Source organism: Cyanistes caeruleus, chromosome Z, assembly GCF_971803275.1.
Source record: "Cyanistes caeruleus chromosome Z, bCyaCae1.hap1.1, whole genome shotgun sequence".
NCBI classification, from domain to species: domain Eukaryota; kingdom Metazoa; phylum Chordata; class Aves; order Passeriformes; family Paridae; genus Cyanistes; species Cyanistes caeruleus.
Genome location: NC_141732.1, coordinates 67,951,709 through 67,973,889, shown reverse-complemented (window position 1 = coordinate 67,973,889; position 22,181 = coordinate 67,951,709). Strand labels below are relative to the sequence as shown.

The window sequence follows — 22,181 nt, the reverse complement described above, 5'->3', positions numbered from 1 at the left end:
AAGGAAGTGATTTGCCCTAAAAAAATATTGACAGTATGAAATAGAATCCCTGACCTCCCAAATACCCATTAAGGATTCCATGCAGAGGGCAATCCTGCGTTGAACCCCCTTGACTCCATTGGACTGGCAGAAACATGTCAAGATATCAGAGCCATATTTCCCAATTAGTTGGGATCCAGGGTCATCTATATCCTTGGAAAAAAACGTCAGATCTTCCTGCAAAGCTTCATTTTCCAGTTGCCTTTGGAGATTTTTTTAAATTCTGAGCTTGGCCAAGAAGTGTTGTTATACAACTTGAGAACTTGAGAACAAAATTAGCAAAGTGATATTCTGCCAGATCCTTATTACATTGTGTAAACTTGTTATAGGAAATCAAAATAGTCATCACTAACTCTATCATTGCTGCTGGGTGGGATTTTTAAAGTTGTGTGAAAAATATTGTCTTCTACCCTCCAGAGAACATCTTCTAAACCTTAGCAGGCACAGCTCACTGAGGGCAGTCCCCCCAGCCCCAGTGGGAGCCCAAAGAGGAGATGCCAGATTTCTCCCAGCCCTGCAGGAGCAAACCACAGCTGTGAGCTCCAAGTCAGTGTTCACAGCACATAATGCAGATAGCTAAAACCTTCTAGCTGAGAAACTATTTTTTTTACTTCTTCATATCAGGAAAATAAGGTGTTACTAAAGAGAGTTTTTAAATTTTAAAAGATTTCAAAGGAAAGACACTTCACATAGTGTAAAAGCTTTTACAAAAAAAGTAAGTATTTTACAAAAGCAGTCTTACAAAAAAAACCCATTTGTAATTAGAGAACAAGCTCACAGAGAAGCACCACATTTGGCATTAACAGAAATGTTAGGTGGAGATGGGCACTGGTAGACCTCACACCAAAGCAGGGCTTGAGAAAAGTGCGACTGCATCTGTATCGAATGCTTAGATGGGAGGTAATGAGGTAAGAATTTTATTCTTAAATCAGTTGTCTAAAAGTTATGGGCCACAGCAGCAAAGAGCGCTGCCTAGGCTAACTCACTTTTTGGCAAAGCTGCATACAGCTGCTGATGTGCCCCAGGAGTCTGTCAGCTCATCAGCAAGCGTGGCAAGGTGATGAGATGAATGAAGGCTCTGGACAAGAACAACACAGTAGGCACTCATTTTGTCACCAAGGTGACTAAAGAAAGGAGTTTTTCACAAGTGTGCTGGCTCACAGCCTGCCACTGAAAGACTGGTCTCCATATTACAGCTGTTTCTTAAAGGTTTTGTCTACAGGGTATCCTCAAAACAATCTGAGTCTCTGGTCTCAAATTCCGGTGCAGTATTCCCTAAAGACCAAAGCACTAACACTGGAATGAAACTGGGAGCAGCACAAAGAGGTCAGTGTGTAGGTGCCATTTTATTACCCCCAGACTTTGGAAATGTCCATATACATATTCATGGCCTCAGTTTCATTACTTTTACAAGAAATATTTATCCAAGAAAAAAAAAAACAAACAAAAAGAGATAAACATATCTTCATCTCTGCTGCAATGTCTGTATAAAAGATCATTTTTCAAAGAATGTGGAAATATTACCTCAAATTCAATGAGTATTCTGTCTGACACTGTAGCATTTCTAGCTGGTTTTCACAAGGTCACGTCTCATCTATTTCATCCTATATCTATATCTATTCCTCGCACTTAGAAAAACTATGTTATTGTCTCAAGTCAACCTCTAACTCCGCTCTTAGAGCAGCATACGTTCTCACCACTAACCTCTGCTCAAGGGAGAAAGTCTAGAACCTTCAGTTCTTCAGATAATGAATAGCAAGAGTTTACTGCACTACATCCCTCATCTTACATTGATTTTATAAACATAGCTTTAGCTGTCTGTGTTCTGACAAAATCTGGAGTTTTAAGAGCATAAAATGATACTATTCACTAGAAATTTTTTCCCCTCAAAATCTTCCTGAAAACATCACAAGAGAAATCTTTCACCCCTATAAAGCAGATGAAAAATTACTATCAGGATGGAGTGGAAGGATAATACACCTTGCACTTAATTTAATAACTCAGAGAGTTGTTTTTCCTCCTGTCATGGGGTAGCTTTACCTTTAAGACAGCTTGGAGGGAGAGGAAGTTGAAGCTGCTGGTGGCTGATGGGAGTTTTTCCCTCCTGACCAATTATCGGTCATTTTCAAGAATTGACAGCAGATCTGACCATTAAAAAGTGAATTCAACTTGTAAACACCCCCTTAAGAAGTACAGACAGAATTCTCTTGTTCTCTTTGGTTTCCGGCTTCTGAAGAGGTAACAGGATTCTGTCTCGGCCTCCTCCCCCCCCCCCCTCTAGGCCTACAAGGCCGCGGGGTGGAGGGGGGGAGGGGGGAGAGAAGCAGCGCTGGTTAGCCGAGCTTGGTTTTCAGTTTTTGCTGCTAGACTGAAACTTAACACTATGAACTCTTGCAGTTTTCTTAAAGCTTTTAATTCTTTTACTACTTGGATAAACATATAGATTACTCTTCTTCTTAGAAAGACAGAGAGAGAGACAATTAACATAGAAGAGACATCATAGAACCACGACATTTAATTGGTGCGTTGGCCGGGAAAACGAAAATTAGCAAATCTAAACTAGTATATTAATAGTGTTACTGTGAGATAAAAGATTAAGTAAGAGCAAAGCATGATTGTCTTAAGTTTATATAGCAGTGATAGTAAAATCTAGGGGTGGAAAGTAGTAAATATTTGTTTCTTCTTTTCTGTCAATTTATTAGTTTTTAAGTTGTATATTGAATATAATTGATAATTTTTGAGTAGGTGTTTACAAGTTGAAGGGGTGGAATGTCATGGGGTAGCTTTACCTTTAAGACAGCTTGGAGGGAGAGGAAGTTGAAGCTGCTGGTGGCTGATGGGAGTTTTTCCCTCCTGACCAATTATCGGTCATTTTCAAGAATTGACAGCAGATCTGACCATTAAAAAGTGAATTCAACTTGTAAACACCCCCTTAAGAAGTACAGACAGAATTCTCTTGTTCTCTTTGGTTTCCGGCTTCTGAAGAGGTAACAGGATTCTGTCTCGGCCTCCTCCCCCCCCCCCCTCTAGGCCTACAAGGCCGCGGGGTGGAGGGGGGGGGAGGGGGGAGAGAAGCAGCGCTGGTTAGCCGAGCTTGGTTTTCAGTTTTTGCTGCTAGACTGAAACTTAACACTATGAACTCTTGCAGTTTTCTTAAAGCTTTTAATTCTTTTACTACTTGGATAAACATATAGATTACTCTTCTTCTTAGAAAGACAGAGAGAGAGACAATTAACATAGAAGAGACATCATAGAACCACGACACCTCCATATATACACCTCATGAGAAGGGATAAAAAAAAAAAGACACCTTTAAGCACAAAGGCTATCTGAATGGCTTCAATACTGAGCTGTTCTGACACATCCTGTGGCAATAAGAAAAGTGAACCATAGAATATCCTATATGCTCTGCCCCTCACTGGGCTGTCTGAGGACAGGGGTGGCAGTGCCACTGGCATGGCACAGCGGTGGCAGGCAGCCCTGCGTGCACCCAGGCATCTGTCACTTGTGTTTTCTTCACCAGGGATCCCATGCCTCTGCCTCCTCCCTGTTTGCCACTGCAGAGCTAAAGGAGGTGTGGGATTGAAGAGGAGAGTCAAGGCTTTGATAAAAGGGATTGTGTCAGTGTGGAGGATTCTGTGGACCAGCAACACCTGTGAAGAAAAACTATTTATGTCCAAGGATTGGACAAGCAAATTCAGGTTTATGAGGCAGAGTTTGGAATCAGTTTCCCTCTTCAGCTACTTTGTTGAATAAATAAAGTCAGCAATTCTTTCTATTATGCAGAATTTTCTGTTTCCTTGAGTTTAATTAATAATCTGGAAGTATTTGGAGCATCAGTAGTAGGACTAAGGACTTCATTGTATTGGGGAGTGTGGGTATGAGTGTAAGTGTGGGTGTGAGTCCGATCAAGGTAATTTCAGGACAGCAGGAAGCAGAGCTAGCTACCACTTCTGAAAATATGTTCAGGATGTTTTGCTCTGAATTAGGCCCAGTTCAGCGTATTTAGCTCTGAAATGCTCATTCACTGCTTGCATCACTGAGAGAACCCAGCCCAGACATTTTTTGCTGAGTTTTCACCCTTTTTCTTGTACATCATGGTAATGGTTGGGCTGGATCCAGGGAGGGAAACCCTAGCTCAGCACCTTCTTTTGTTTTCAGGAGTCTGTCTCATCACTTCTTTAGGCCACAGATTACCTGGAAATTGACTTAAAACTTCCCACTTTTAGAAGCCACATTGGATTTTATCCCCATTGAGAGTCCAGCAATGGCTCAGACAGACAGAACATGACTACAGGCCTATCCCAGCACAATTACAGCATAAACACATTCCCCTGAACCAAAAAACCAGCCCTTCTTCCAGGGTCTGAAATGCTTAGAAAGGGGGTTTCACCTATCACAGAGTGAGGAACCAAAATTATGGAGAAACTACATCCTGGGTTCCATGCCTGTAAAGTTCCTTACCATCAGAAGAAGGGACTGGAACCAACCAGAAATGCTGCATGCAGGCATTCCTCCCTCAGTACTCAGCCACCTCACCTCATCATAAAAGGAGGGTGGAAAGGCAGCCACCCTTTGCACAGTGCCCTGCTTCCCAAACCAGCCTTCAAGGGAGAAGGAAGCACTATCTGAGTAAGAGTCTGATCTGGTCTGTCCCAGAAGAGAGTCACTATCCTCCATGATACTGTCTGTAATAGAGAGCACCTCCTACACCATAGTAGGAGCCTTGCAGCCACTACTGCAAGGCCACAGAGGGATGAATGCAGGGGAGGGATAGCAGCGTTTTGGCCACATGCTCTTGTTCTGCTTCATCAACCTGGCCCATGGCCCATGGCTGGACCATGAGCATCACTGCACCATGAGCTGGCACCACCACTTTATCCAAAAGTGTCTGTCACGTGGCAATGTGACACCACAGTCTCCCATTTGCAGTTGCTGGTTCAATTACTTCCCATCACTGTTTAAGTCATTCAGCAAATTAACTCTCTCTTGGTACCCATAGGCACTGGAGTGGGAGATGGATGCTGAGGTTTGAGACAGTGAACGAGATCAGATTTGGAATCCCTGAAACATCACCCAGCAAGACATACTGGATACTGCATCTGTGCTTAGCTCATCTATGAGAAATGGTACTTCTGGAGTGCTATCAAGCAGGAGGGAAAACAGAGCTGTGAGGCACTTGTACCCCATAGGTTAACAAATATCTTAGATAAAAGACAAGATAAAATACCTGTCATTTCACACAACTAACTCAGCTCGATTCAGATGGTGGTATCATGAGTACCTGCAAGCATACCTAGGAGGCAGCAGGTTGTGCCACAGCTGATTTCCCCAGTGTTATCTGCAACATCTGTCAGCAAGGAAAGCTGCATACAGGATGTGTGTTGCCTGCCTACAGGCTTTGAATGCTCCCTGGGAACCACCTCTCATAAGCTGACCCAAGTTATGGAAAGTTCATGGGGAAAAGGCTCTGTTCAGCCCACAGGAAATATGCCTTGCAACTGCAGGAGCTAGCTGCTGTGCTGGCCTTTCTTTCACGGGGACAGAAGGTCTAGCAATGTGTATACATAAAGCAACTACTAGACACTGAAATTTTGTTTTACAGGTTCCATAGACTTAGTTCAATTTACTTCCAGACAGTTTGCTGGTAGATCTCAGCTTCCTGAAAGAGGTAGCGTGTTGTTGAAAACACAGAAGATCAGAAGATAAGATCCTGCCTGACGGAAAAACAAAAGGAAAGAAAAACTTCAGTGCAAAGCAAAGAACAGTGCAAAGCAATAAGGATCCATCCATGACAAACCATGGTAACTACTGTCAAACAAGTCTGATATATCAATCAAAGTAAGTCACCTTGTTTGATTAGAACAGGATCTGAAAGCCACCTCACTGGGAAAAGATGAAGGGAACTGGGTCACCCTAAAGTGTGTTCCTTTACCAGTGTATCCATTCCTAGCTCAAACTATGCCTCTGTGCTGAAAGTTGTGATTCTCTGGCTCTTCTGTTTTCTCCAGGGCCTATCCTGGGATAAATTTCCTTTCTCTGCAGCATCTGAACCAGTCAGCCATGCCCAGGATTACTACTAGTTTCCATGAGGCATGGAGCTGTGGTTTGTGGCTGTGTACAGTTTTTTCACAGGCAAGAGTTAATATATGCTGTGGGGTTTCCTCTTCTCTTAGATATTTCTCAAATTCATGAAGTTCAGCCCACAAGTGAGGCAAGTTTGGCATTATCCTTTCCACAAATGCTTTGTCCCCAGCCTGGCACACCTAGGGGAAGGCAGACAGACACACTGCATTGGTGCCTGGCTTTCTGTCAGACACAGAGTGAGAAACAGAGTAAGAATGGCATATGTCATCTTATTTAGGACAGTTCATGTAGCATATTAATACTAAGGACAGGAATGAACAAAGCCTAGGAGGTAAAAAGGATTTTCCTTACTGCAATGTACATTTTTCACATCATAGAGGCCCAGTGCCACATGAAAACTCAGTCCTGCAAATCTGCAATGTGTGAATGACCTTACATCTGCATAGAGGCCTTTTGGGTGACTTGAATCAATTAAGCTATGGAATTGCACAATAACTAGTGAAATTCCTCCAGCTCTACTGAAAGAAAACTTCACCACTAGGGAGCACCAGTAGACAAAGTTTTTTAGAGCTTTTCTGTGTTGAAATCAAACTGCAAATATAAACTACAAAATGCATTTAACAATGTTACAATAAATACTTTAAATTGCACTTTTTTATAAGTACCCACTGAGAAACTAGATGAATCAGAAGTAATGGGGCAAGAGATTTTAGTTTACTTGATCACTAGGCAAGTCCTATAAATGGACACCTACTAAGAGCCCTGCTGATTCATCTCTGCAATTCATGGATAATTTTTTTGAAGTTTCTGTATGATTGGTAACTTAATCATCATAAAAAACCACTAATACCAGGCAATGAAGGAGTCCTTCTCTACCAGAGATGAACTTTCTAGGTCAAATCCGAAGTACATTACAGAGCCAAGAGAACAAACAGCTTGTTTTTTTCTGTAGCAAATCAAGATCAGAGGTGCCTGTCAGTGTTTGGCAGTGACTCAGAGACAGACAAAGAAAATTCAGAGCTGTAGCTCAAATCACAGTTCAGCAGAACAAACTGCCTGACCAGAGATGGTGGCTGACAGCTCACCCTGTACACCTTCAGCTCCTCTTCCTCTTGCTGGAACAAGTCCTCCTTATCCTCTCTTTCTCTCTGAGTTGGTCACAAAACATCAGCATTGCTATAAACACCTGTGCAGAGTGGGATGACATTAAGGATGTGTCAGACTGGCTGTTCTGGTTTTATCTGTGTGCTCCATCAGCCAGGTTGCATCAGGGTGTTCAGGGGCCTCACAACAATGAAATGAAGACAAAGGTTCAAGTCAACAGAACTTTGACTACTCAGTAGCTTTGTGGATACAGATCAAAGCATAAATAAACTGATCATTAAGAGAATATTTAAAATTTTATCTTCTGTTTCTGACACTAGAAAATGGAATTAGACTTGATAATTCAGGGACTCAGACTGCTGGTCTTCCTAGTCTTCATTTTCCCCAACAACCAGGACATGTACCATTTGAAATACAGCCCTGGCATACCTCACACCAATTCCCACAAAAGAGAGGAGGTTCAAATGAAGGTTATTCTATAGCCACTGCTCAAAGGGGACCTCCTCTGTGTTTGGAGGCATGGCCACCAGGACAGTCTCCAAACAATCATGCTTGTGCCATAGCTGTGAAAATATGGTGACGCAAAGTTCTACAGACCTGATGCAGCAGATGATGGCAAACTGAGCACTCTTGTGAAATCTGTACTGGTTATTTCATGGAAACTAACCTGCATTCATCAAGCCTGCCATGGTAGCCCATTTTCAGTTGGATTAAGGCTCTCACCTTCATCAGTGGCATGTTATTTCTTACCTTGTTCTTCCCAACAGTCACATCACTGTAGTGAATGTGCTCTAAATATCACAAAAAGGTGTAATTGAATTCAGTAGGAAAGCTCCTGCTCACTTGTGTATTGCAATGGCACTTAGGGCGACATTCATGATCACATATAGAGGGACAGCTTCTGTGCTGTGGTACTGCTGGGCTGGCCAGGGGTGCCAATCGCCAGCTGAAGATGCCTTAGTCCACCCAGGCACTGTGGGTTTGAGGGAAATGGGAGTGGAAGAAGATGAAGTGGGGTAGCTGAGGGGAAGTTAAACTGAGAACAGTAGTTGCATACCTGATTATGTTTGATGCACTCTACAAAGCTGGATAGGAAAAACAATACAGAGGGTGAAAGTCTTGAGGGTTTCTGGGCATTGTATGCACTGTAGAAAGCAGAAATTAAACAATGCCCTATGTTGGTAGACTATAATTGTTTTAATTATTTTTTAATAACCTCAACCTCAACCTCAGCTTTGCACAGAGCCTGTGTCTGACAGGACTGCCTGCCCTGCAAGGTCCCAGAGCCAGCAAACACAGCTTCAGCAAACAGGGAGAGGGTGAACTGCCAGGTGCACATGCAGGCTGGTGACCTCTGCTCATTCGCACTCATGTACTGAAATACCCCTGCATGCACTAACACACCCTGCTTGCATCATTCTGACCATCAGCTACCAGCATCTGCTCATAGTTAGCCTTCTTCAAACAAAGCATTATACAGATCCTACTGCATTTTTCCAAGGATACGGACCCCCTTTACTGCAATCACCTCCATGGGAAGAAGGGAAATGGACTAAGCCATCTTTGCCAAAGCTTTTGGCTTTCCTGGACCACCCCAAGGCCGGGTCCCAGCAGCAGCAGGATCTGATGCTGGAGACAGGCTGTGTTTCTAGACATCAGCTGCTGCAGGACAGTGCTGTTTGCCTTGGCTCCAGCACTGCTGAACCTGCATTTTGAGACAGGCCCAGGAGAACAGGAGGCAGCCCTGACCTGCTGCTAATGAACTCAGTCACAACTGCATTGCTATAAAACTGTTTCAACACCATTCAGCTCAGATGAGATATTTTTGTTTCATGCTGGTGCAAGTGGGAAATGTTGAACTCTAATGTGCTTGCAGTGATTGACAGGCTCACAAGGGGATCCAAAGATATCTCACTATCTATGTGAGACAGCTTTTAAAATCGAGTTTACAGTAGTCAATCCTTCTTTAGAGACTTAGTGAGTTTAACAATTATCCCAGTAAACCAACACTCAGTTTACAAAAATAAACCCAGAGGGCAGGGAGTGAATTCAGGTTGGTTTCAGCCCCTAAGAAGGCCCCACTGAAGATGAAGTTTATGGTGTACCTGTTCTGCAGATAAGCAGGAGACTTGAGGTATTTCTATAATTACATGTGTGCCCTTCTCTGGAAGCAGTGGCTATTTTCATACCTCAGCCCAATAAGGGAAATGTGAGAGGCATCTGTGCTTTGTTTATAGCTCCATTAACCTTTCTTGAACTGTAAATTACTTGGCAGTGGCTAAGACAAAAGGGAAAGGCAGGGCTGGATTGCAAAGGAAAAGTTCGAATTGCACAGCTAATTCAAGCATTTCAGATTTTACTGCCTAAAGTTATAGTTTGAAATATATTATAGTTTGAAAATTTACTCCATAATTATAAAACTCATTAGAGGAAATCAGCACATTTAGTATATGATTAGTTGTAGAACAGACTACTGTAAAACACACTTCTTTCATATATTTTCTTTATAACCTTTCAACTATGACCATTTTCTATGGCAATCTGCACTCTTCTCTGTTTCTTACTCTTCATCAGTTAGTGAATAAACTAATGAGTTTGGGCTCTGCCTAGCACACTTGAAATTTTCAGAGAGAAGGGAGTTAGGAGCAATAAACTGTATTCCTACTTTCAGCCCTCTGGTTTAACCACAATGACAACACTAGGAGAACATAAAGGCACAGCCTGTGAGGACCAGCAGCAGGAGGCACAGTGCTGTAATGGCATCTGGAGCATTATCAGTAGCACAGTTGTGAGTAATTGCATTAATTGCCTTTAATTACACTCTGTGACCTGAAGCAGGCTGCTTCCAAGAACCATGACACAATACTAATCACAATGGGTTTAGAAAGTAACTTGAACAAGTATGTGGTTAGATGTTTCTAATGAGAGCTGCAGCTGGAATAACAGGCGTGTGTTTGCTGTATTTGTGTACCCGTTTTACATGTCACTCATAACACAAGTAGAGGAGGAAGCAGAAGACTTTTCTTCATAGAGTGAACCCTGTACAAAGGGCAAATCTGTACATGATGCTTTGCTTTCCTTTTCCTAAATGTGACGTCTTTCTTCTGCCATTAGTGTCACTATCCCTATAGAAAATCTTTAAAGATGGTGGGTTTCACCACAGTTCCTGCTGGATAGTAACATCTTTGCCATGGGCACAATGCAAGTGGTAAAGGACCACAGCTTTCCACAAATCCTGAAAGGATTCTTTTTCTCAAAGTCAACTTTGTCCCCTTTTTAGTTGCAGTTCTGCAAACATGAATAAATATTTAGATGTATGAATTTTTGCATTGAGGCAAATCTGTTCAATGCTGGACAGAACTTCCTGATGCAAGACGAATGTCAGTGGAGGAATTGAATTAGAAAGGCATTCTCTAAGCTCTTCAGCCAAGTCTTGGGATGGACCTAAACTCCCAAAGCTGGGATGTTTGCAGGTGCATACGTGCCTCAGTGCTGGCAGAGAGGCATTTGAGATGGTCTGCTGGTGGAGCCAGCATTACTCTTTCTCTGTCAGTCTCATGTCCTACAGCAGGATGGAGCTGCTGGTGCTGCCATGCCACCTTTACATCACCCACCTGCAATTATGGGAGAGGTGCTCTTCTCCATGACTCAGAATGTTTTATTCATGATCCATTTATGGTAAGACATCACACTCTGATGATACTGGAATTCCTTTGCATGCTAATGGAAAGGATTTCAGCTGTGAGTCCCTAATTCTCATGCTTTACACTGAAATTGCATGTTTGAAGGAGAGTTGCATTCTGAACCTGCTGCATGTGCGCTTACCTGCACATGACCTGCATGCAGAGTACAGCTGGCAGTGTAAATTTGGTGTGCATGGCTCAGCATGCAAGGGTAACCGCATGCATGACTCCTTGAACACCTGTATGAAGAGGGGGATTAAAAATTATACACTATGTCTTATGATTCAGGCAGTGTCCTTCTCACTCTTCCCATCGAGCTCCTTCAGAGTGGTGAGACCCCCAGGCTGACCCAGCTCCCAGCTTGGCTACTTCTGAGCTGCACTGTAAAGCCTTCCATACTCAGGAAGATAAAGGGAGATTTATATTATGCCTGCATGATCTACCCCTGCTGCTATTTCCTCTGTAGCAGACATAGGTGGAAACCCTTACAGTTAAACTGATGAAGAGGGAAAACCAACTTCTGCCTCACCCCTCATTGTGAATGTTCACGCAGTCACAGGCTGTCCTTTCTCCTGCCCAAGGTGTCAGTAGATCCTGAGTGTGTTCTTTTTGAGTTTCTGATTTTCAGCCTTATCTGTACTGACATATTTTGAGGTGTTCAAAACATGGATCCGGTAGGTCATTCTGTGATTTTATTGTAAGTCTACCCATCACATGATTCACCCATTTATTTTTAGTTGTCTTAAAAATGTATTGCAGGAGGCATATGTACAGATTTATAAAGGGACTCAGTGGCTATATGCAAATGCCAGCAAACATAACCATCAACTGACAGCTTGACCAGGGTCCACATAATTCTTCTTACCTCCTACTCCAGAAGCAGGAGGCAAATAAAGGAACTTCAAATCCCCATAGCTACCATTTACAAGTAACTGAAATCTTGACCATTCTAATTGGTTTCAAAATCAACAAAATCATGCTGGAAACCAGCAGCAAGTCTCTGACTCCCTCAACTGTCCCTGAAAACCCTAATCTAAGGCCTTGTTCCTATTGTCATTGAAGTAATTAAACTAATGAAATTCAAAATAGGGCAGCAGAGGGAAACGTAGTCCAGACAACCAAACACTGGGTTAGGAGCTACAAATTACATCACTTAGTCCCATACCTCCTTTTCTGTGATTATGCCAAGTCACTCACTTTTCTTGACCTTTTCTTCATCTATTTTTAGGCTCAGGGGTTTATTCACCTACTTCAAAAAAGATCTGTTCATCTGTGTATCCCCTACATGATCTTCAGGCTATTAATTTTCTGTGATGAAGACATCACTGACAGCCAGGTCTACTACTGATCACACATTTTGGAACAGCCTGGACTTCCCTTTTCACTGCCTGCAACTGTATGAACTCACACAAGAGACAAGAGAAGACAGTGCTGTGCAGGAAAAGGGAATATACCATGAAGGCTTTTGTTCTGTGCTTGTGAACCACAGGGACAGGATGCAAGAAGACTGCTGAAAGAGGAAGCTGGTGAAGATTCAAGCCTACAGTGCCCTCCAGGATTTAACCCCACAGGAAGAAGGTCTCATGACTAACACAGCATACTTGGGCCCCTGGTGCATCATCAATGCTAACTACAGGCATTTTGAGGCTTGCTTTCCTACCCACACCTCCTTCTCTAAACCCACCTATTTCCAGTGTCTGGGCATGGACAGCCCTGCTCCCAGATTCTTTATACACTCACAGTATATAACCAGCACAGCTGTAACACTCATCTTTCCTTGCCCAGATAATAATGCAGCAATGACTGGCTGCCGCTGTCCTCCATGGATCCCTTTTTCTCCAGCCAGCCAGCCCTACATGCACTCACTCAGTCCTGTTTGCACAGAGTCTTGGCACCACTCTAGGCTGCCCTGGCTATGGTTTCTCCTTCACAGGAGAAATTTACACTACCATCATGGCACCACAAACTTGGCACCTCAAGCAGCATGCAGGCCTCATGGTGATGCCACAGAGAAGGTACCTAGAATAGAGGCTTGACAGAGTTAGAAAACACAGTAGGTATTTATTGAAAAGCCTTCAAAGGGTACACCTTGGGCAGTGCAGAAGCCTCGCAGAGGCTACACCTAAGAAGGATGATAGTCATGATTTTTTTCAGATGGGTATAAGTTTGGTCTGTTAGCATATCAGGGGTTAACTGTTCAATTACAGCTTCAAGTAATAAAGTCACATTCCCTCAATTTGCTCCCCACAATTCATTTTTGTTTATGCTTTTTGGGTCTGAGGATGAGATGATGACCTTGGTTCCCATCTGAGAAAAGATTGTTTTGTCTGACCAAACTGTGGAGAGAACTTGCTAACACTCTATATGAAGTTCTGAGTTATGCACTAACGCGGTACATGATCTGAAAAATACAGAGGGTAAAACTTAAGGCATAAATGGTGACTATGAAAGGGTATTCCAAGATTCTGGGTTTGGCTATACAGGTTCCCATTTCAATGTTTGAAGTCAGTCTTCGTGATAGAACCTGGAACAAGCCTGCTATTTACTGCAGCATCAGCATATTGCAATTGCCAGCCACACAGAACATTATATGAACACTTGCTCAACACCACCTTTGCCCCATAAAGACAGTCATAATGAGAGGGTTTTCAGCACTGCTAATGATGGTGAAGAAAGCTGACTGCATTACTGCAGTAATTTAGCCCAAGGGAAACTGGAAAAACAAATGAAGCAACATATATCACAGATTTGCCTTTTTTCTTCTCCTCTTCACCCTGGCCAACAAGGTCATGCAAAATATCTTTCATTTCATTACAGGCAATTTGAGTCATTAACATCAAGCTGACACTGTAATGTTAATTCTGCTCTGCAGAGGTAAGAAAATGGCCAGTGACCTGAATTTTGCATAGACACAGAGTAATTGCAGTGATGCAGCCAAGATCAATTCCATCTCTGGGTATAAACTGGCTGTATCTTCAGAGGAGGGTTAGAAAGGTCATGCTGTATTGGGTCTGAGTGAGGTAAAGTTCACAGCCCTTACAGTGCTGTGCTTTGCATGGGTAGCTGAAGAGGTGTTGATAACAGACCAGTGTTTTTGCTACTGCAGAGCAGCGCTGTCCCTCTGACATTCCTTCCCCCACCCCGGGGCGTGGACACAACCACACAACCACGCCAGCTGACCCAAATTAGCCAAAAAGATATTCTATACCATATGACATGAACTCAAATATAAAGCTAAGGGAGAGAGGAGGAAGGGGTGGGGAAGCATTCATGAGTTTTCAATGTTTGCCTTCCGGAGGAGCCATTACGTATGCTGAAGCCCTGCTTCCCAGGAAGTGTTGGAACATCGCTGCTGATGGGAAGTAGAGACTGACCTTTGTCCCCTTTAGCTCTTGTGTGCTCAGATCTCTGCTTGTTTCTTTCTTTTTACTGTAATAAAACTGCCTTATCTCACTCTGTTGGTCATTCTTCATCTTATTCTCTTCCCTGTCCCAGTGGGAAAGGGAGTGATAGAGTGACTGAGTGGGCACCTGGCAGCCAGCCAGCATCAACCCACTACACATGCTTACAAGAAAGATCATGAACAGACATTGGGAAGAATAAAGGACCCTTCATTTAAAATTATTTTGGTATTTTGTGATCATACTGGCTGAATTTTTTTTCTTGTTAAAAAAGTAAGAGCAAATCAAATGAGAAGCTTCTGTGTTTCCGTCAGACAGACTCAATGAGTGTAACAAAACATGTCTATGAAGAGGAGGGATTAGTAGAGCAAATAGGACCTGGAAGTTTGGAGAAGCTTATGACAGCAAAGAGGACCACATTCTGTATGATCAAGCTCATGAAGGAATTTTATTTATTTTTGAACAAGATATGTAAATAAAAAGGTTTTGTATCACTACATTAACTCAATTAACTTAGATTCATTTTTCCTTATGAATGAACCAGTGTTCTTGTGAATGAACCAGCTAAGATTCATAAAATTCTGGTGGGAGAATTAGAACAGTTGAGGAAAAGAAGGATCCACGGCTAAAAATAAAAAAATTACCAAAAATATGAGCAATCTATTTAAACACGAACCACTGATATCTCACAGTAGCAGTGCATATACACTGCCCTTTCTAGAATCCTCACAATCTGACTAAAATGAAAGATTATGTGATCCAGAAGGAGTTTTAGGACTACTAGATTAAATAAAGCAAGATATCACCAAAACTATATATGGTGGATTTGTAAAGACACATTCAGCACAGTGCTGTACAAGAGGGAGCTTGTGCTGAATATTCTCCCAAGAGGAATCACAACTTACTTGGTACAAATATAGCTTTGAGCATGCGTGCATGTTTATTATAGGCAGGCTTACTGTTTTCTGCCTAACACAAGACAAGAATGCTGAAGAGGTGCTACTATAAAATTGATTTAGTTTCTTAAATGTCACTTGAAGTCTCACTGCACTATTCACTTAAGAATTTATAAATATGAGGAATAACCAATCTTTTTTCAAGTTGTTGGGGATAACCATGAAAGCCAGATTGGTAAGAATTCACAGCAGAACCTTGTCATCTGCACAAGGTAGTGTGATTTGCAGACCCACCGTTACGCCCTGTAAGGGGAGGCAAACACTGCTATTTAGTGCCTCTATATTCAGTGCTGTGTCCAGGGCTAACATATGGTCAGACTGTATGGATCAGTGTAAAAATTACTGTGTTTTGTAGATCATGGCAATATCACTTTTAGGTCACAACACTGCTGACTTAAGCACTAGACACTTAGAAAATAAGTCATACCACCCTTAACAGTGGCTGGCACTGGAAATAATGCAATGAGCACTTGCAGAGCAAGTTATGGACTTCAGCACAAGACAAGCATATCTTGTGTTTGGCTCTTTAATGTAGGATTTTGAGGGTTGCTGACTGCTGTAAAGCAGCAACTCATCTTGATTTAAGTCTTGATTTGTTCTAAGTATCACATAAACAGGTTTCAACGTCTGGCTGGTGGCACTGAGGTAAACTGTGCCCCCAGCCTCACAGCTGCTCACATCACACATTCTTTGTTTGTCAGAAACCCTTTTTCACCTGATTTGATCCTTGAGCAACACTGGGAAAGGAATTATCACAGAGTGATGCAACCTTCTAAATGCTATCAGAATTCAATGTGTTTTGGTTTCACAAGATTTGGATAGGGAGAGCATGGAGAAGGAGGGGACACTGTCCTGAAAGTAGATGTTTTCTTGTACCTTTCCCACAAAGAAAAATCTCCATGCTAGACTTACAGTTTGAAAATAGAAGAACCTGTAGAGATGCCTGAGGATAGCTCAGTTCATAATTAGCCACTGCAAAATTCCTGTAAAACTATCAAGACCAGTGAAACAATATTTTCCTGGGAAATGCAGGTCAGTCTGACAGGGAGTATTGTGAACCACTGATGATTCCCAGGGGGAAGGATTCAGTTTGATTAAATGTAAGTGAGACATAAACACAGATGAGACCCAGACAATAAGCTAATACATGTGCTGCTTCAGTAACAGCAACAGCACCACATGGATTTTATAATAACTAAGAAGTGGGTTCTTAAAGGATGAGATTTGCACAAGCCCCAGTTTAGTCTGAAGAATGAGCTCATTACAGAGTCAGACATCTCTCCTGAATTTCCTGAAAATTCTTTCAGTGATGCACAAATATCCTCAGACTTGCACAGTTCATCACCTTCAAAGCAACAGGATCAATGTAGCATGGAGACAGTGTTTCAAAGGAAGTATTCTTTCTGCCATCTGAACACACAGCAGCAACACAGGGGCACCTGGGCTTGCTGTGGAGTCATGCCTATATCCTGCCATGACTGGATAGTATCAGGAAGGTGTTACCCAGACAGGAGAGCCAGCTGCACCCTTGAAGACAAACTTTGAGATACAGTGAGGAAATAGAAGAGCCATCTCCATCAAACATAAGCAGTTAACAGGATCTCAAATAACACAGCTTAGATACAGCAGTCAGTCAAAGAAAATGCTGATTTTAAAGACAGCTTGAAGGCGTAGAAACTGACTATCATGTTACATTGTAACACATAATATCTTTTGAAGAATGATGCAAAGCTCTCCCAGCAGATGGGAAAGCTGTTTCTTCTCACCCTTGGGGAGCTGGGCATGTGCAAAACCCCAAGCCTTCACCACTGCTGTCCCCAGCTGTTTAAAAAATCCACAGAGAAGTTCCAATCCCCAAGGCTTTATGCTTTTTCCAAGTGAATACAAAGTGTTTGCAAATTAAAGCACCCGTTTTATCTATGCATTTTGCAGAGGTATTAAATGCCTATGAGGCAAGTTCCAAGGCAAAAGGGCATAACCAGGGCAAAACCCTACTCCAGAAATGCTGTAAGAGGCAAGCACAAGACAATTACCAGTTAAAAGATCACACATGACTCCCCAACAGGGCATGCAAATACATACCAGAATCAACATCTGCTTGCAGAGGGTTTTCTGTTTAGAAGGACAATGTGCTCTGAATCATCTGCCCTAGAGATTTTGTACAGTAATTCAAGGTAAGATATATGAGAAAAAAACAGTAGACCAGTATGTTTTGTCATCTCTTCTCCTTCACTCATCTGAAGCTACCCATCCCCTCTTAATCACAAAATAACAACATGAAGGTTCCCAAATAATTTTTTTCCCTTCCAACTTGTCCAATTTTTAGGAGAATATGGACTAGAATGAAGATACTCTATTTTCCACATCTATCAGTATTTAAGTGCTCTATGCAACACTAAAGAGCCACAGAAGGAGAGACTGGAAGAGCTTCAGACCAGTTGGCACATCAACCTGTCCATGGGGGGTTGCCTGGGGCAGCCCAGTGATCTTGCATAGCAAAGATATTTGTCTAACATAAGACATGTTAACAACTTTGTGTTGAAAAAGCATGTGTTTCTGGAAACAACCTTCAAAACGGAAAAAAAACAACCTCAAATTAATACATAATCTTGTAAATTATAAAAACACAGGACAATTCATCTTTGAAGGAGGTCCTCTGTCTCCTTTAAGTGCATGGAAGTGCTCACTCTTATGCACACATGATGCTTACGGAGCAGCATCACTGCTGCTTTTTTTCTGAGACGATAAAATATATTAAAAATACACAGACTTACTGACAAATCTTTGTAAACATAGTTTGGTTCAGCTCCTTTACATGGCTTTTCAAAAAAGTTGACAAAGTTCTTGCAACTCAGTAGGATAAATTCCAAATGCATCAAAATGGCACTCAGATCAGTAATGCTACATCTCTTTAGGTAAGAGAGAACTTCTACAAACCTGTGAATAAATCCCATTTATGTTTATTAATAAACTATTTCTGAATATACACTGGGTCCCACCATATAAAACAGACTGAAAGTTAATACTGATATTCTGCCTCCGTGGAATTCCACTAAAATACTTTCTTCCATTCACCTGATCTAAGCAATGCTAAAACCCTATAACAGGAGCTGCCAAAAATTTCCATGACACACCACTGGTTAACAGCATAAGGTTTTTGTCCCATTTATGTCCATCATGCATGAGAAAGAGAAGAAAAGAGTGCCTTGCAGCAGAAGCAGGTCCGAGCATTTTGTTTGATATGAAAAGGGAGATATTCCAGTCCAATCCTCTATTATTCTACTCAGTGCTATGGAACAAAAAGTTATTACAAAAATTGTGAGTGTAATTCTCCAAGCTATTTATTTAATTTTTCTTGAAGGTCAAGAGACTTCTGAATTTCTGGGAAAAGGACCAATTAAAAAAAAGCAGTAGCAGGAGGTTCACTGAATAATTTAGCAAGTGTATGCAAGTTCTCAGGAACTTGGTCTTTCAAATTAAGCTTCTTTTTTACTCTAATCGTTGTATTTATTTAATCCAAAAATCTTATCTTCATTGCACAAAGAGAACATCAGAGGAAATCTCTTCAGAGCTCTCCTTTGATAAACATTATGATTACAGGCAAATTAAAGCACTTTACACATACATATTTGTTAACTGCAGCCTTTGCACAACTGATGCTTTCAATGTACAGAAAGAACAGTCCTGAAAGCTGAAGAGCAGCTTCATCATAAATTGTTGATTTACATTTCTCTTTGTCAAGTCCTTTTAGTCCTAATTGAGGACTCAAGGTTTAATTAAAAATAAAGCAGAGTGAAAATTACAGACATTTGAGAGCAGCAGCAGCAGCCCTGTTTCCCCCCTCACCAGCAAACAGCCCAGGAAGGATGAATTTGCATTTGCTTTTATCTGCTCCTGTTTCTGGTTTAAAATCATCAATTCCTCCTAGTCAGGCCAAATTTTATGAAGTCAGAACCATTTATCTGAACCTGTAGAAACCTGAGATCCTACTTCATGTGTGTTCCTCTTGACAGAGTGGATGGGTAGCCCAGGACACTAGCTCTTAATAAATTATTGCAAATAAAAGCCAGAATACTTAATTTCTTGCATCTTAAGTACTCTGTAATGGCTGGCTGGGCTTTTCCTGCTCCTCTTCTGCACTAAATGTAACTAGCCTTAGTCCTTGTTGAGACATCAAGTGTACTTCAGCACTTGCTAGCAACATGTGGTATAACAGCCCCCATTAGCTTTCAGTAGCCTTGACATACACAAGCTTGGCCTTGCTGCTTTCCAAAGAGGGGGCAGCTAATGGCCCTGCCCTGTACATCCTGCTCAGCTTTGAGCTTGCAACCTAAAAACACAATGTTCAGACTATGTGGTCAGTTCTTACAGTGGTACTGTCAGATTTTGCGAGAGGCTTTTTGAAAAAGCTTCCTCCTGTCTTCCCCACTACATACAGACCAATTATGCAGATGTACAAAAAGTTTCAGCCAAGTTCAGCTTGTTCATTTAACTGTTGCAGTAAGGAGAATATAGATTACCTGATTTTCTTGCAGACTGTGTTGTCTGCACAAACAGATGTACAGAGTAATAATCCTCATATTACAAAAAAGCACCTGATCTGACCATATCAGAGCTTTAAGTGATTCAGTAATTCAAGTAGATGACAAACTCTAAAATATTTGATTAATTGCTATTTTGCACAAGTCCATGAATCGTGGATATGACTACCTGTTTGTATAACTATGTAGTTAATCACCCCGAAGTAGTCAATGTGGAAGCTTGCTTTTGATCTGGAAAAGGCTATCATAGTCCTTGTTTACTTGAACATGGAGCAGGAAGACACAATAGCTTTTTAGATTATACTGTGGAGACAAGGCATGTGGATCGGTTTGGTACCGGGCCCTGTGACAAGTTGTGACTCCATCTAATAAAGTACTCCTGGCTCTCTACTCTGCTCTACATTATATGCACAAATACTTAGCCCACAAAACTACTGTTACCCAAATGTGGACCAGGTAAATACCCACGCAATCTTATGAAAATCAGTATATCAAACAGATGAACGAAGACACAACAAATTCTTTTCCTCCCAGAAAGTGTTTCCAGCACCTGATAATCCTGTCTAGCTAAGGGTATTAGGAAGGATTAAATATGGAAATAAATTAAGCTGAAGTATTCTGTGACCCTGTGATAACAAATCAGAAGGGTGCTCAAGGGGGCGCTATCCAAGCAGAGCTTACTTTCACATGCATATAACATGAATCAACTTCTTTTCTATTCATCACTAGATAAGTGAGATTGTGATTTGTGTGAAAGTTTACCTTATTCACTATCAAAAGTAATATTTTTTTCTGTTAAGAAACAACTGGTCCTAATCCCCCAGCACCAAACTATTCACAGAATTGGAATTCCATGATATGAAGCCACTGTCACTATATTAGCAACCTTCAGCAAATTTATTTTTCATGAAACTGCCTAATCTTCATTTGGGCTGATGAAAACATTCAACACTCATCATGGTAAGAAGTGTTGTGGTGTAACTATCCAGCACGTGAAATGCTCTCCTTATGTCTGCTCTGAACATGCCTCTGGAAAGATTCAGGTGATGTCTCATCCTGTTGCTTGTGAGCCACCACTTGAAGCCATGCCACTCATGGTTTGATAGCCAGCTATCATACCTCCTCCTCATTTCCTGTCCAAGGAGTCCTGACTTCATCTTTCCTGAGCTGGAAATTTGCTGTAACTTTCGTCATCCTTGTTGCTCTGACTGAGTCTTTTCAGGCCTGACACATGCTTCTTAATACTGGCTAACCAAACTGCACTAATATTGATGGTACCTGGATGAACACATAATGATGTGCTCTACTTTGTTCCTATCTTTCCCCATGATCCCTACTGTGATTTGCTTTTTTGACTGCCAAAGCAAATGAATTTCACTGCTTCATTATTTAAAGTTTGTTTCAGTGCTGATGGTAACAGTCGATAGAGGATTGAAAGGCAGACAGATGAGAAATCCACGTGTCTCAATAGCCTGGAAAATAGACTGCAGACATTTGTTGTTTGTATTCACAGTTAATTGCATACTTCATTTCAGTTAAAATATAAAACCAGACACTTACTCTTGAAGCAATCCCAATGGGATTATTAAAATGTACTGGCCACTTTGGGAGCATGCAGTGAATCTATATGAGCAACAAGGTCTAAAGAAGGTAAAAGGGCACCCAGAATATTTTCTTTCTGACAGCTTTCACATTTTCTATTTCTCAATGCTGTAATTAGAGGAAAAGCAGAAATATATTTTATAGGGCTGCAGATACATAACACAGTGGAAAAGATGTTTGTTCAGATTTTGGGTCAAGTGTTTAATGAACATCAGCAAATCTTCCCATTACTGCAGGAAAATAATGTGGTGGTTTTTTATTAAGCAACCAATCATCTAAAACCTTTTACAAGATCTCTGATGACTTGAGTCAGATGACTGCCAGGTTGATTAGTACAGCCCTAGAGAAAGGTGAAAGTGGCAAACCCTGGCTGGTGTCAGTGTTCTTGGCCATGGCAGATCACATCTGCACTGGGGCAGGCAGGGCTTGGAAACTTAGGAACAAGGAATTCATTTAGATATCCCCCAGTAACATAACTCCCTCTCCTCCTGGATTTGAATGCAAACTGAGAGATGGGTTCCACATTTCTGAGTTTCTAGAAAAGCAAAGCCAGAGGACTTAGTCTGCTGTCTACATGCTTTTTTTTTCACTCAGGTAGGATCTATCATGGTTGTTTCATCAGTGAGGTACCTGACATATCCAAAACACACCCCAGCTCATGCCCTCAGATTCTTCCTTGAAAGCTTTACAAGCTTCAAAAGTGTGAAGAAATGTGATAGCTACTCAAGGAATGGAAGTGGTTTGTTCAGACAATAGTTTTGCTAACAA

General features: G+C 41.6%; 1 protein-coding gene across 1 annotated transcript in view; it reads right to left on the bottom strand.

Annotated features, from left to right (window-relative positions):
- C6 (complement C6) overlaps window positions 1-22,181 on the bottom strand; it is a 50,777-nt gene that overhangs the window by 25,976 nt on the left and 2,620 nt on the right. The gene's annotated exons all lie outside the window — the stretch shown is intronic.